General features: G+C 41.9%; 1 protein-coding gene across 2 annotated transcripts in view; it reads right to left on the bottom strand.

The window, feature by feature from the left end:
* Positions 1 to 15862, bottom strand: part of LOC149434759 (chloride channel protein 2-like) — a 224962-nt gene that overhangs the window by 190697 nt on the left and 18403 nt on the right. The gene's annotated exons all lie outside the window — the stretch shown is intronic.

Raw genomic sequence — 15862 nt, 5'->3', positions numbered from 1 at the left:
ACCGCTTGTTTATCATTGTCCAGGAAAGTTTGTGTATGAGCTGGTCAAAAAGGTATGATAGCCGACTTTCAGTTTCTGGCAATAGTAATTTTTGCAGAGACAAAATATGAAGGCAACAAGCCTTCTTTAATGTTTGGAGGCTTCCTCCATCTTGCACCCCAACAAGGCATGCTTTGGAAACTTGGTCAGGTTTACTTGGGTAAGGGTGTATATGAAGTTATACACTCTAGTCCTAAAGCACCTCACTTTGAGACATCTCCACTATATGTGGTATGCTGTACCTTCCTGGCCACAACCTCTGAAGCATAAGGGAGACACATCTGGGACATAAGTGACCAATCTAGATGGTACCATATACCACATAGGTAGCACTTTATAATAGGCTTCAAATATGGAAGTATTCACGGTAGACCCGAAGGCCCCATGGGCTAATGAATGCCATTCGTCAAGCACAAATGTTTCCTGGAGATCTATTTCTTATTTCTGCATGTAGCCCAATTTACCCGTAGCATCAGTTAAAAATAGCATAAATTGCTGAGATATGACCACAAATTTTATCAATTCTGTGACATAAATGTTCCACAGGGGACATGGATGCAAGTCGGATCTATGAGACAAAGCTTTTACAAAATGCGATATCTGAGCATATCTATAACATTCAGAGTCTGGCATATGGTACGTCTCTATTAGAGTTTGTCTCAACAGAATTCCTCTATGATCACAGAGATCAGCTATACGTAAAAGACCCTTATTGGTCCACCAATCAAATGTATTGGGAGTGAGACCGGGGTGAACTCTTTATTACAGAGTATAGGGGCTAGTGGACTGTGGAGGGACATAAATACATTTATAAGGCTTGCAAAGCCTATCCCAAATACCCAGGGTAAGGGAAAGGGAAGGACATAAGATTGGAGGCCATTCCTTTGCAGTTAAACAGGAATCCATTGCCACAGATAATGGATGGGGTTTATAAGAGTGAAATTTAATTAACTGGACAAATGGAGCAGCATAAAAGTATTTAAGCAAATCCGGAGCAAATAGAGTAAACTTGTCCACCCTAGACCTCTTATCTCCCCAGACAAACTATCAATTTTATTTGAAAAGCCAACAAATCAGATCAAACAAGTGCCACCGGTAAAGTGTGAAATAAATATAACAGGCATGGGAGGATTTTCATTTTCAGTGAATGTAGTCTGCCAAACCACAATGGAAAGTGAAGTTGCTACTTCAGCATCTGTACTATCCCCATATCACCATCTGTACTAACTCTGTACTATCTCCCATGCCATGTATGACTGCTAATTGAAACTGCTTTGCTATATGGTAAATGTCTGTGAGCAATATTCATCTGTACTATCTCTCATGCCATCTATGACTAAGTGTTCTTGCATGGCAAGACCACTTACTGTTATCTCACATATATATTCTTATTATAGCCAAATTTACCACCCTAACTCCTCCCACAGTTTTTACACTACATAGACAGTAATATACCGAAACGTGCGGATTGTTCCTGATTGGCGTGCTATTACTTTGTGGAACGTTTCGCCGAATGATTCACAAAATATCGCTGTTTTTGTGGTGAAATTGGTCCCATAGGAATGAATGGCGGAATGTTCAAAACTAGAGTGGGAGCTGAAAAATCAGGACATAATTTCTGAACTGCCATCACTCACTCATTTTCAAGCCCACCTACACAAATCTTATAACAAAACGTTCAGATATCCCTGCTGCCACTAAAAATGTCCACGGTTAAGCCATAGTCCTGATAGTTTTCACAATATGACCATTTGTTTGCAACTCACGCCTCCCATTGACATTCATTGAAACTCCACTCTAGCCACCTCAAATTTGAAGGATAATTTCTAAACTGCGACTGTGCCTTCATTTTTAATATTTCAGAGACATTCTATGCATCAAAATGTAGGTCTGGGTCTTGTGATTCTCACAATATAAAGCTCTTCAGTGTAGGATATATAATTTTTATACTACAACCGTTTGAAGATGGCAACCGCCAGTGAAGTGAGCAAGTTGGAGCAGTTTGTTTTTCTCTGCCCTTGCTGTAAAGTGAGTTGCCATAGGAACCCAGGTGTGTGAGCAGGCAGCAGAGTGACAAGCCACTCCACCCAGTTACTCTGCCCACTCCAGTTGTAGACTACTGGTGGAGGCAAGAACACTTCACACAATTTCCCTAGAAATTGTAGCTTTTCTAGTTTACGCTGCTGTACTATATGGTAATCTATACTGCTTTCAAAATCCACTTCTAACTGAAGCTGTTCATTACTATCAATGTTCTTATTGGTAATATTTGTGGCTTCCAAAATCTTTAGCTCTGTTCCTATTACTGTGATGTTTATTTTGCTCTTATTGCCTAACCAAAATTAATGAGCTGATCTTAACCTTTAAAACTCTGCCCTCCTGCTCTCGTCTCTTGTAGTCCCTCCTTTGGTATGAGAAGTTTGTCCTGCTAGCCATAGGTCTCTCCTATGCATTCCTGATTAATTGGCAATACCCCCACCCAACTCAGTATACATTTAGGCCTTCCTTGGGGGAGGCACAGGCAGGGATAGCATTAGCAATTATCATCTTGGATAAAGTATTAATTTTGGATTAAGTATTGAGCATGGCACTTCAGCGAATGCACAAAGCGAGAAGCCACAGCGGACAACTCCAAATACTAAAACAGACTACAGGTGACCTGTTTCCTCATTAAGCTTTTTCATCTCTTACCCAATCTGCTTCTTAATCTCACCACTCTGTAAAAAGCACTCCCTACTCCTACTTCTCACAGTTGTATCCTCTCCTCTCAAACTCTTTACTTCACCCCTCTTCTCCACCCCACAGATTATATACATCACCCTCACTCCTGCCTTCCCCTTATTACTGCACTCATCAACTCCTGCTAATTCTGAACCCACATACATACTAATAAAACCTCCAGGACACTAGGACCTCTCCCTTCATATAAGTCATACTCCCATATTACCTCTCTCACCCTTCTGCTCCTCCTAACATCTGGAGACATTTCCCCAAAACCTAGGCCACCATCTCTTTCCGTTGACCAATACACCAGGCACCCCTTATCCTCTAACAGCGGCCGCAATCCACACAATCTGGTTACTATTCCTCCTCTTCCTAGAACCAGCCTCCCCTTTTCCTGTGCCCTTTGCAATGTCCACTCTGTCTGCAACAAACTCACCTTTGTCCATGACCTTTTTATTACAAACTCCTTTAACCTACTTGCAATTACGAAAACCTGGCTTCATTAATCTGACTTTCCTTCTCCTGCTGCCCTCTCCCATGGTGGTCTCTGGACTCACTCTCCCAGGCCTATAGTGCATGTAAGGGAGGTGGATTTGGAATTCTCCTATCCCTTTAAAGCACCTTTCAGGTCCTTCATTCACCTCCCTCTCTGTCCCTGTCCTCATTTGAAGCTCACTGTATTAGTCTATTCTCTCCAGTTTCTTTAAGAATTTCTGTGATCCATCAGCTTCTTGGACCGGTATCACGCTTCCTTGATGACTTCTCTGCCTGGCTACCTTACTTTCTCTCTTCTGAAATTCCCACAATTATTCTCGGTGACTTAAACATCCCTGTTAACCTTAACACTCCTGCTACTTCTAAACTTCTGAGCCTAATCACTTCTTTTGACCTAAGACAATGGATACGTGCTTCTTCTTACTCTAATGGTAACTGCCTCTGTTGTGTTACACTATCTTAGTTATTTTTCTGTAAACATCACTTGTTTGTTCTTGCTCTGTGTCTTTAAGCGGTTTTCTCCTGTTTAAGCTGAGCTCTCTCACTGTATTTGTGTATAGCCCTCCCTCTGCCTCTCTCTGGTAATCATTCCACTGTATCCTGTCTTCCTGAATGCATCTTTCCATGAGGCTTACAACGTTAACGTTTTTCTACCTATGATTATCCTCCATTAAACGGAACATTCTAATGGGTTTCCTCATCTGACTTCAACATGTGAGTTTATTCATTGAGTTAAACTGTCTGACCCGATGCAAGTGATCAATTCAACACCACATATAGCTGTATACATAGCTGAAGATAATGTTATGGTCTTAATCCAGGTTCTTAATCTAGAAAGTCAGTTTTATCCAGCAACCAAATTAAAGGCAGAAGCAAAGATAAAGCTGCTACAAGACACTGCATCTCACAGATCCGTTGCTACAAGACATTCTAAAACAAGACAACGGAGACAGCAGAGTTTGTGAGGTACATACTTTGCAGAGAGCTCACAAAAACAACTGATCTTACAAGTTTTGATGACCAACCTGAAAAACTACAGAAGTTGGAAATGTTCTTTCAGAACTGCAATCAATGATCTGGGTATTACAGTTGCCGAAGAGTTGGATCTGCTGATCAGATAGCTTGGTCCTCTATTTGCAGGCCTCACAGCTGCATGGGATCGCTTAGAGCAAAGTTATGCTCTGTTCATGCGTCTGGAAACTTTCCCAAAGATATCTGGTAAGGACAACAAGGAATTCCAGAGACTGAGTGACCTTCTCTTTGAGCTTCAGCTAGCCAAGGCAGACCCAAAACTACCTGGACTTAGTTACCTGGACACTGCTAGTGGGGTAAACCCAATCATCTCCAAGCTTCCGCATGGTTTGCAAGAAAAATGGTCCACACTAGGGTCATCATACAAAAAACAGAATAATGTTTCCTTCCCTTCATTCTCTTTCTTCTGCAAATTCAACAGGAACACTGCAGAGACCAAGAACGACCCAAGTTTTTCCTATAGTGAGTTGAGTCTCTTTTCATCCTTCCCTAATAGTACCACTCTTCAGGCCAACTATAGGAACCGTAGAGGCCCAATATCCATGAAAAAGACTGACATTCTCCCCACTCCCACCACAGTTGTGGCTGCAAATAAACAGAGTAGGAAGATTGAAAACCCTAACGGAGAATGTCCCATTCACAAGAAGCCACACCCCATCAAATAATGCATTGGTTTTAGGAAAAGGCCTCTTGAAGAATGTAAGGAGCTTTGAAAGACATTCTGGGTATGTTTCGAGTGTTGTGCTTCTACCGAACATTTTGCTAAGGACTGTAACATGTCCATCAAGTGTCCCAGGTCAAGGCAAGGCGGGGAGAATAAAGATCAAGTGCCTGATTTCACCATAAATGTCTTCATCCTGCACTGAAGTTTGTGGGGAAGACCGCTGTGATAAGATATGCCTAAGATATCGTGTGCTTAGGCATATCTGTGATAAGATATCCCTAAGATATCCTGTGCTAAGATATGCCTGGTGAACATATGCCATGTAGATCAACCAGAAAAGACTAAAAGGTGTATGCGATCTTAGATGATCAGAGCAACAGATCACTTGCAAGATCCGAACGGTTTGATCTATTTGAAATAAATGGTGAAGCTCATCCTTGCACCTTGGGTACGTGTAGTGGAGCTACAGAGGTTTTTGGAAGAAGGGCTCATGGACTCATGGTATCTCCTCTCAAAAGGTAACCTGCAATTACTCTTACCTACACTTGTTGAGTGCAACCAGACACCTGCTAACAGGAAAGAAATCCCTACACAAGCTGCTGCCTTCCATCACCCTCACCTGAAGGTAATAGCAAGTGAGATACCACCGCTTGACAAAAAAGCTCACATCCTTCTTCTGTTAGGAAGAGACATTCTAAGGGTTCACAAGGTACATAGACAAGTCTGTGGAGCCCCAGATGCCCCATTTGCCCAGCACACAGATCTAGGTTGGGTCATCATAGGCAACATCAGAAAAGGCAAAATGAAGAGACCTACCAATGTTTCATCATTAAAGACAAATATCCTGCCAAATGGCCGAAACACTTACTTTGAGCCATGTCCACATCACTACTGGGTGAAAAAGAAGATAGCCAGCTGCAAATTACGGCATACTGTCTCAGGTAACACAAGCCCTTTCTCTCCCCTTGACGACGACCTCGGCTCTACAGTGTTTAATACAACCAGTGAATATGATATACTGGCTCCTTCAATGGAAGACAAAGAATTTATCAGAGTAATGGTCAAGGAGTTCTTTCAAGACGACTCCAATAACTGGGTAGCACCCCTAAATTTTCGTCTCCCAAGAAAGAGATTGCCCAACAATTTACAGCAGGCCATCAGTAGATTCTCCTCTTTAAAGCGCAACTTAAGCAGGAAACCAGAGATGAAAAGGCACTTTGTGGACTTTATGCAAAATATATTTGACACAAGATCATACAGAGCCTGCACCCCCACTAAAGGAGGGAGAAGAATGCTGATACCTTCCATCCTTTGGCGTGTATCACCCACACAAACCAGACCAAATCAGAGTTGTGTTTGATTCCAGCGCTCAGCATGAAGGTGTTTCCCTTAACAACATGCTCCTTACTAGACTCAACTTGAAAAACAGTCTAATAGGAGTCCTGATCCACTTCAGACAAGAGCCCATAGCAGCAATGGCCGACATTCAACAAATGTTACACTGCTTCATTGTCAAAGACGACAACAGAGACTACCTCAGGTTTCTATGGCACAAAGACAATGACATCAACAAGGAAGTCATAGAATATCGAATGAAGGTACAGGTCTTCGGTAACAGTCCTTCCCCTGCAGTGGCAACTTACGGGCTAAGGAGAACGGCTCAGGCTGGAGAAAATTAATATGGATCTGATGCCCGCCAATTTGTTGAAAGAAACTTCTACTTTGACAACGCACTCAAATCCTTTCCATCTGCTAAAGAAGCAATCGATCTTCTCACTAGAACAAAGGAAATGCTGTCTGTAGCAAACCTTAGACTTCACAAGATTATATCTAACAGCCAGGAACTTATGAATGCTTTTCCCTCTGAGGACTATGCCACTGGTCTAAATAACCTTGATTTAGGTACAGATATGCCTCCCATACAACAAAGTTTGGGTTTGCTGTGGAGCATCAAACAAGACACATTCACCTTTAAAGTGTCAACTTGTGACAAACCCTTCACTAAGAGAGGTGTCTTGTCGGTGGTGAACAGCATCTATGATCCTCTGGGTTTCATTGATTCAAGGCAAGATCCTGCTAAGACAGTTAGCTACTGGGAACATAGACTGGGATACTCCTTTACCTAGTGCGAAACACCACAAGTGGGAAAGGTGAAGATGCTCTTTGAGGTCATTAGAAAAACTTCAGATTCATGTTGCCATGTTCCAATTTCCATTTCAACTGCTGACCATAGAGAGATCAATATTTTCGACGATGCATCAGTTGAAGCTATTGCAACAGTAGCCTATTTAAAAGACTTCTGGAATTAATGGAGAATCACACCGTAGTTTTGTTCTAGGCAAGGCAAAACTCACTCCCAAACCTGCACATACCATACCAAGACTTGAACTCTGTGCGGCTATGCTAGCAGTAGAAATTGCCGAAGTCATACAAAGTGATATGGACACTAGAATTGATTCTTTCACCTTTTATACAGACAGTAAAGTAGTACTTGGTTATATATACAACCAAACAAAACAGTTTTACATGTACGTCAGCAACAGGGTAGAACGTGTAAAGAGGTTCTCTCTACCAAGTCAATGGTATTACGTTCCCACTGAAATCAACCCAGCTGACTGTGGGACCAGAGCCGTGTCATCAGCAGCTCTTCAGAACAGCTTATGGCTTTCGCCTCCAAGGTTTCTGTGTGAGAACTCCTACTCACTCCCTACTGATGGCATCTATGGACTTATAAGTCCTCAAGATAAGGAAATAACTGTGAACATCTCACTCCACACTTCTGTGACTACAAAACAGAAACTGCAGTCATACCGTTTTGAGCATTTTTTGACCTGGTCATCTGCTGTAAGAGCTATTGCTCACCTAATTCACATTGCTCATTACTTTGCGAAGAACTCTACATCAGAGTGTCATGGCTGGCACATTTGTTCTGGATGCCCCACAGAAGCAGATATTGCACGTGCAGAAGAGGTAATTATCCTTTGTGTGCAACAAGAGGTGTATCAGGAGGATTTTGAGAGAATCAGAAATGGAGCTGAATTGTCCAAAAACAATTCACTCTTCAATCTAAACCCTGTAGTTGACGCCAATCAGCTACTGAGAGAGTTGGTGGTCGTATAGGTAAATCTGACCTATGCAGCAAAGAACAGAATCCTATAATCATACCATGTCAACATCATGTTGCTACACGTCTGGTTAGTCACCACCATGAACGGGTACAACGCCAAGGTCGTCACAAGTGGCAAACATCTATGCCTCATCTCAAGGTTGGAGATCTCCTTCTCCTAAAGGACAAGGAAGTTTGTCAGAATGAATGGCCTATGGGTCTTATTACTAAAGTTATGCCCAGTGATGATGACAAGGTCCGGAAGGTAGAGGACAAGGTAGCCAAGGGAGGATCAACACGAACATTTGCTTGACTAATTACAGAGTTCGTACTCCTTTTGCCAAGTGACTGACTTATGCTACCACTCTGCCATGCTATTGCACAGCGGGGATTACACTGCTGCTAACAACGGGTTTTTTACTTGGAACTTTGGTACTCTCTGAAGATGTTGGATTACTAAATGTTCTGCCATCTAGTTTAAGTCATGTTTAGGTTTGCTTGCTGCATGTTTCTTGTTACAGGTTCCAAGACATTCATCAAAATTGGACTTATTGAATATATAGAATTTGAAGTTATGACATCTAAAGATTTCAGACGGGGAGTGTTGTGTTACACTATTTGATGTATTATTTCTCTGTGACCATCACTTGTTTATTATTGCTCTGTGTCTTTAAGCTGTCTTCTCCTGTCTAAACTGAGCTCTCTCACAGTACTTGTGTATACCCCTTACCCCTTGTGGTAATCATTCCACTGTATCCTGTCTTCCTGAATGCATCTTTCCATGAGGCTTACAACATTAACGTTTTTCTACCAATGATTATCCTCCATTAAAACGGAACATTCAAATGGGTTTCCTCATCTGATTTCCTCAACATGTGAGTTTATTCATGGAGTTAAACTGTCTGACCCGATGCAAGAGATAAATTCAACACAACGTTGTATAGCTGTATACATCGCTGGAGATAAAGTTTATGGTCTCGAAGTTGAGTCAGAACAGCCTTGACCTTGTATTCTACCTATGCATTCCTTGCAACCTCACCAACTTTCCTTTTCCTCTCTCTGATCACTCTTATTAGCTTCACTCTCTCCTTGGCTTCCTCCTCCTTGCTTTCCACCTACCAAACAGTTACCTGTAGAAACCTTCGCCATCTTAACCCTTCTCTTCTTTTTTCTGCAACAGCTGGTCTCTGACAAAATCTCAGCCCTGTCCTGCCCCAACCTGACAACTTCTGTCTACAACAGTTCGCTGTCATCCATCCTGGACACACTGGCTTCCCCCACTACTCACAGAATCAGGCCCCGACTGCTACAGCCCTGGCAAACAGACAATATCAAAAAATATAGCCGTGCTCTTGGGTATTTATGGCGTAAGACTTAGACCCAGCAAGACTTTGACCAATATAAATCTGCCATTCAAAAATACAAATCCTGTCTCCACACTGCCAAACAGACCTATTTTATCACTCTCCTTAACACCCTCTCACACTGTCCATGTCGACTCTTTTTTACCTTTAACTCTCTATTTTGTCCTTCTTTACCTCCACCCACTAACTCACTCACTGCCCACGAGATCGTTAATCAATTCAAAAATAAGATCTGTACAGTGGAGATATTGTCATGAATGGTATCAATATCTCCCTCACCTTACACTCCTTGTCCACCTGCACAATCAATACTTACCTTGTTTAACCCAGCTACTATAAAGGAAGTTGGTAAACTTTTTTCTAAAGCCCACCTAACCACCTGTCCTCTGTTCCCTCGCAAATACTATGGTCACCCTCTGGCTCTATCCTTCACTCTAACTCATATCTTCAAATCTCTCCCTTTCTACTGGCATCTTCCCCAACCATCTAAAACATGTGCTAGTCATCCCCCATACTTAAAAAGGCCTCACTGAACCCCACCAATCTTGGCAGCCTAAGACCCATCTACTTACTCCCTTTTGCCTCAAAACTCCTTGAACATCTAGTTTACAACCAGGTAAGCTGCCACCTTATGAAGAATATCCACCTCCATCCCCTTCAGCCTGGATTTCGCCCACAACACTCCACAGAAACTGCTCTCCTAAAACTCACAAACTACTTACTAACAGCTAAAACCAATAGTCATTATTCCATCCTATTACTCTTGGACTTCTCTGCTGCCTTTGACGCAGTTGACCACCCTCTCCTCAAAAAGCCCCATTTACTTGGCCTCCGTGACTATATGCTCTATTGGTTGAATCTTACGTATCTCACCGCACCTTCAGTGTCACTTACAACTCTATTTCCTCCTCTCCTACTCCTCTTACCTTCGAAGTCCTCCCAAGGTTCTGTCCTTGTACCTCTCCTATTCTCGATCTACACTTCTTCCCTGGGTCAGCTTCCCATGGTTTCCAACACCATTTCTATGCTGATGATACACAAATCTCTCTCTCTACTCCTCAGCTCACCCCATTAGTTTCCTTGCGTATCACTGATTTTGTAATAGACATATCAGACTGGATGTCACACCACTTCCTAAAATGCAATCTAACCAAAACTGAGCTCATAATATTTCCTCCCCCACGTGCCTCTTCCCCCGATTTCTAGGTCAAGATCAGTAGCAAAACTATCAACCCATCCCCCCATGCCAGGATGCTAAGGGTAACCCTGGATTCTTTCAGGTCCACATCCAATCCCTGTCCAAATCATGCCACCTCAACCGCCACAACATCTCCAGAATACGCCCCTTTTTTCCACCAATGATCCCACAAAGCGTCTAATTCACTCCCTGGTTATCTCTCGCTTCGACTACTGCAACTCCCTTCAAATTGGCTTACCTTTACATAGGCTATCCCCCCTTCAGTCCATCATGAATGCTACTGCCAGGCTCATCCACCTTACCAACTGTTCACTGTCTGCTACCCCTCTCTGCCAATCCCTCCACTGACTTCCACTCACCCAACAAAATTCAAAATACAAAAGCGATCCACAACTCTGCCCCCAGCTACATCACCAACCTGGTCTCAAAATATCAACCAAACCGCTCTCTTCAATTCTACCAAGACTTTCTGCTCCTCCCGTGTAACCTCCTTCCATGCTCCCCTCCAGGACTTCTCTCATCCTATGGAACTTCCTACCCCAATCTGTCCGACTATCTCCTAATCTATCCACCTTTAGACAATCCCTGAAAACCCTTCTCTTTAAAGAAGCCTATCCTGCTTCTAACTAGTAAACAGCTTTTTACTTCCTCCATCAGCTCATCACCCACAGCCATTACCTTTTGTAAGTATCACTCCCCCTCCCCCTTAGATTGTAGGCTCTAACAAGCAGGGTTCTCGGTTTCCTCTTGTACCAAATTGTATTGTAACTGTAGTGTCTACCTTCATTTTGTAAAGCGCTGCACAAACTGTTGGTACTATATAAATCCTGTATAATAATAATAATCAGCAGTAAGTTGTTTGTATAGTGAAGGATAATTTCAGGAATAAAGAGTGTGTGCAGAGTGGGTGTCAAATTAATCCCCAAGTAAGGGAGGGTCTCAGACTGCCAGTGAAAACCATATGATGTTTTTAAAACGTCTACAATATTGTCGGACAAGAAATTATTCAATCCTTGTGATTTATCATGGTTTATTTAGAGGCCAGTGATTTTAGAAAAGGACTGGAGGATGGCGTAGAGGTTAGTAAAAGTAGTGACAGGCGACGACAGAAACCGCAAAAGGTTGTCTGCAAAAAGGGCACATTTGTGCGCTCTGTCTCCACAGGGTATCTCCTTGATAACTACACAATGGAGAATTAAGAGCCAATGGTTCTAAGGCCAGTGCAAATAGTAGTGGGGCTAGAGCACAACCCTGGCGAGTACCTCTGTAGATTGTGAGGGGGACATATCCCTTCACCGTTAGGGACGCAGCAGGTGAGCTATACAGGACCTGCAGTGTTGACAGAAAACGCTGTCCAAACCCATATCATGATAGGGTATTAAAAAGATAGGAGAGGGAATCAAAGGCCTTATGTATATACAACGACAATAAATACCCTGTTAGGACCCTGTCCATCCCAGTCTGAGTGTATCGCCAAGATAACATTGATGATCCTCCTAGTTTAATCAGACACTTGGCAATTAGGCATGAATCCCGCTTGGTCAGGGTGGATATATTGGGCCAGGAAAGAGTTTAGTCTGGAAGCAAGTATCTTAGACAATACAAAAATTTTCTTTTTTAAAAGCAACTATCATGAACTTTTGGCAGTGCCAAGTAAGCTATCTTGATTTGTATTAGGTGTATATGTAGCCATATCACATACAGTAAAATCAACATCTCTATTAGCAAACATGCTGTTAATCTCTTAGCAATGTATCTACAAACTGGAGCTTGACTGCATACAGTATTTCTGTAGAGGCTGTTTACACCCATCCAACCAATGATACTTCCCTGTAAATGAAATGACTGTCTTGGACCACAACCTTGCAAAGAGTAATCTAGTTTGGAATGCTTAGAAGCTACCAAAATTGACAGATAAGTGTTTGCCCATAATTACTTACCCCAATACGGCTTCTCTAGAAATCTTGTTCTCTAGAGGGTGGTAATTAAAACAGATTTAGAATCACAAAGGTCACAAAAAAAAAAAAATTGCCCTGTACCATGTGATCACCGTGACCAATCTCAGCAATTCAGTAGAAAACAAAGGCTAAGGGAATGCAGCCTTTTACTACTACTTCTATGACTGTCACATCAAATCACATGGTACAGGGCATATAAAACTGGCCCTGTATCTGATCTATAATCCGCTGTGTTTGAGAGACACAGCGATCACAGATCATACCACTGCACACCCCAAGGGGGGAACACTCGGCAAGGATAATATTCCCTCCCAAATCCAGGAAACTTCCCCACCTGGACGTTTTTTATATAGTGGCAAGACGGGAAGCGGCTAAAGAAATTTTTTTAAAAACAGTAATATATAGACCTCTCCTACTCTAAACAAAACTGAAAACAAAAAAAAAAAATTTAATGAAGCCATTAACCACTTCCCGACCGGTCGTTGTATATAAATGGCCGGACGGTGGCAGTGCAGGGTCGGGTGGCCGTTTATAAACCCTCCGGACACAGTGAAACACCGATCGTCGGACGGGACCTCTGTACGAGGTCCCGATCATGTGATCACTGATTGGCCAGTCAGTGATCACATGCAAAGTAGTAAGCAAGATGTCACTTAAAAAATATTCATCACCCCCACAAGTAGTACACCATGGCAACACTGTACTGCTAGGGTGACCGTATGTAAAAAAATAAATAAACAAAAAATAAAAATATAAAAAAAAAAGGTTTAAAAATTATAATTTTTGGTTATAAACGGATTTGGATTTTTTTTTTTTACTAAAAAGATAATGGAATAAATTTTGGCCAAGATTTATGATGAAATATTATTTATTTGCAAAATTTTATTAAAAAAACACTTTTTTTCAAAGTTTTTGAACAATTTTTGGACATTTTCATTTACATAGCAAAAAAAATTAAAATCCCAGCGGTGAATAAATACCACCAAAATAAAGCTTTATCGGTCTCAAAAAAATGGTAAAAAATTAATTTGGGTACAGTGTTGCATGACCGCGCAATTGTCATTCAAAGTGTGATAGCGCTGAAAGCTGAAAATTGCCCTGGTCAGGAAGGGGGTAAAAGTGTCTGGTCTGGAAGTGGTTAATTAAATCCTCTGCTTGGAGCAGTGGAAGAAGCAATTATTGGTTTGCAAGGGTGGGGGGATGTTGTGGGATGGTTCTGGGGGTGATTTAAAGTGTCAGCAACCACCAATAAGGAAGAGAGGGTAGGGTGGAAAGGGGATAAAATACCAATGACCACCAATGATTTTAAGATTGTTTTTGAGGGGGTGTTGCTGCTGCTGATGGTGCAGCAGGTATTTTAAAATGCCACTGACCGCCAATGATTGTGTTTTTTAGGGGTTGAAAGTGTCACAAAAATCAATGATTGTGAGAATGTTATTGGGAGATGTTTACAGTGTTTTGGGTTTATCCATGGCATTTAGACATTGCATACAATGCAATTTCAGCGAGCTACTGGCCTTGAGGGATTGCACAAGCCCTGTTATGAGGGAGGGTCTGTGTTTGATGAATCTGGAGAGAATCCCTTTAACGTTTCGGGATTGTCCTGGCTCTCATTCCATGGTAGACTATGTGAAGGGCAACCTGAAGCATCCATTTGTGCAGAACAGTGGTTGTCCAAGAGTGGAGTGTGGTGGGGTGGAAGAAATGAACCATTTGTTGCTTCATTGCCCCGTCAATATAAAAGTCTATAGGCAGGTGGGTGGGGCTCTGGGTATCCCTTTCCCGCTTGAGTTATGCGGAGTGGTCTTACGGGGCTTTTGAGATCTATTGGGATTTTGATTTAGAGACACTTTTTCTAGTTAGCTCAGTAGTCTGATACTTCACGTGGAATGCACGGTGTCAGGTTTCCATTTGCAAGAAGGTCCTTCCTGTCGAGGTGGTGTTGAACAACATTCTGGGTGAGGTTGGGAAGATTCGGGGTCTTGAGAAGGACAGGTGGCAGTCGGGGGCCTGGTCAAAGGCGTGGAGGTGTGTCCCCCAGGTCCTCGTAGTTGCTCTCTGTCAGTCTCTGGGTGTGCAGGTTTTCTTTCTGTCCTTTCACGTCCCCTAGATTTTTATAAGATCAGGTTTAAAAAAAAAAAAAAAGGCTGCATGCATGGCTTCAATGTTTAATTGTTTCTTAGCCTGAGGGTGTGTTTAAGTGGAGTTTAGGGTTTGTTGAGGTGCATTAGAATGATAATATTAAAATATGTTTTGGCTTGTATTTTTAGTTTTGTTTATGTTTTTTCCCTGGCAAAAAAGCGGTTTCCTGTTTTTTGTTTTTTTGTTGAAGCAATTTTTTGTTTAATTATATATTTTTTATTTAATCTGTATATATGGAAATATGTTTTTATGACAGTGTTTGTAAGATTTTTAATGAACAAAAAATGTACACTACCAAACAGAAAACTTGCACTTGGCTTCAGTGGGCAACTTTTAAATGCTGGTCAACCACCTGTCTACCAGCGCTGATTATAAATGGCAGCTGGCAGAGAAAGATTGTAAATACACTCCTAGCTGCTATAGTGTGTTTAAATTAGTAGAGCAGGTGATGAGCTCACATGTATAAATGACCCAGAGAGAGCATGGTGGGTGTGAGGGTGGAAAGGAAGGAGACCAGTGAATGTCTATTTCTGGATCTCCCCTCAGCTGGCACATTCCCCAGCTGCAGCAGCCAGTGAAGAAGGTAATAAATCATTATTTGTGCTCCATTAGCTTCAGTGAAAGGCAGGAGACTGCTGACGTCTCAGTACAGGGAAACTGTCACAGCAAAATGCTATCACAGAGGGCTATTTTTCCCCTAAAAAGTAAAAATAGTACCCGCCAACAGGGTAAAGCCCCATGGATGGATAGAAAGCGGTTAATGTAACGGCATTCGAGACCTACTGTAATTATCAAAATTTTATTAAAGTGTTGAAAAGTGAAAATAGAATATATAAAAAGGTACTCATAAGGTACATGGACACAGTGCTTGTTTTTTACCATAAAACAAACACATATAGACTACATTACAACAATGTAATCTGTTGGAGCGTCAGGACATCCAGTAAAATATTATATGTATCCCAGAAGGCCAGCGCGGACAAGCGACCACTTGTAACAAATCAGTCAGTTAAGCTCTAGTTGTCCATGCCACACATATATGAATTGATTCCTCAATATTAATGGAGTTAGACGCAAAATAGTAAGACAATGTGGTATCATTCCACCAAGTAGCCAGATACTTGGTCAATATTGGGGGCC

Source organism: Staurois parvus, unplaced genomic scaffold (genome assembly GCF_062004578.1).
Source record: "Staurois parvus isolate SC_StPar_1 unplaced genomic scaffold, SC_StPar_1.0 ptg001686l, whole genome shotgun sequence".
Classification (NCBI taxonomy): domain Eukaryota; kingdom Metazoa; phylum Chordata; class Amphibia; order Anura; family Ranidae; genus Staurois; species Staurois parvus.
This window is presented reverse-complemented; position numbering and strand designations above follow the sequence as displayed.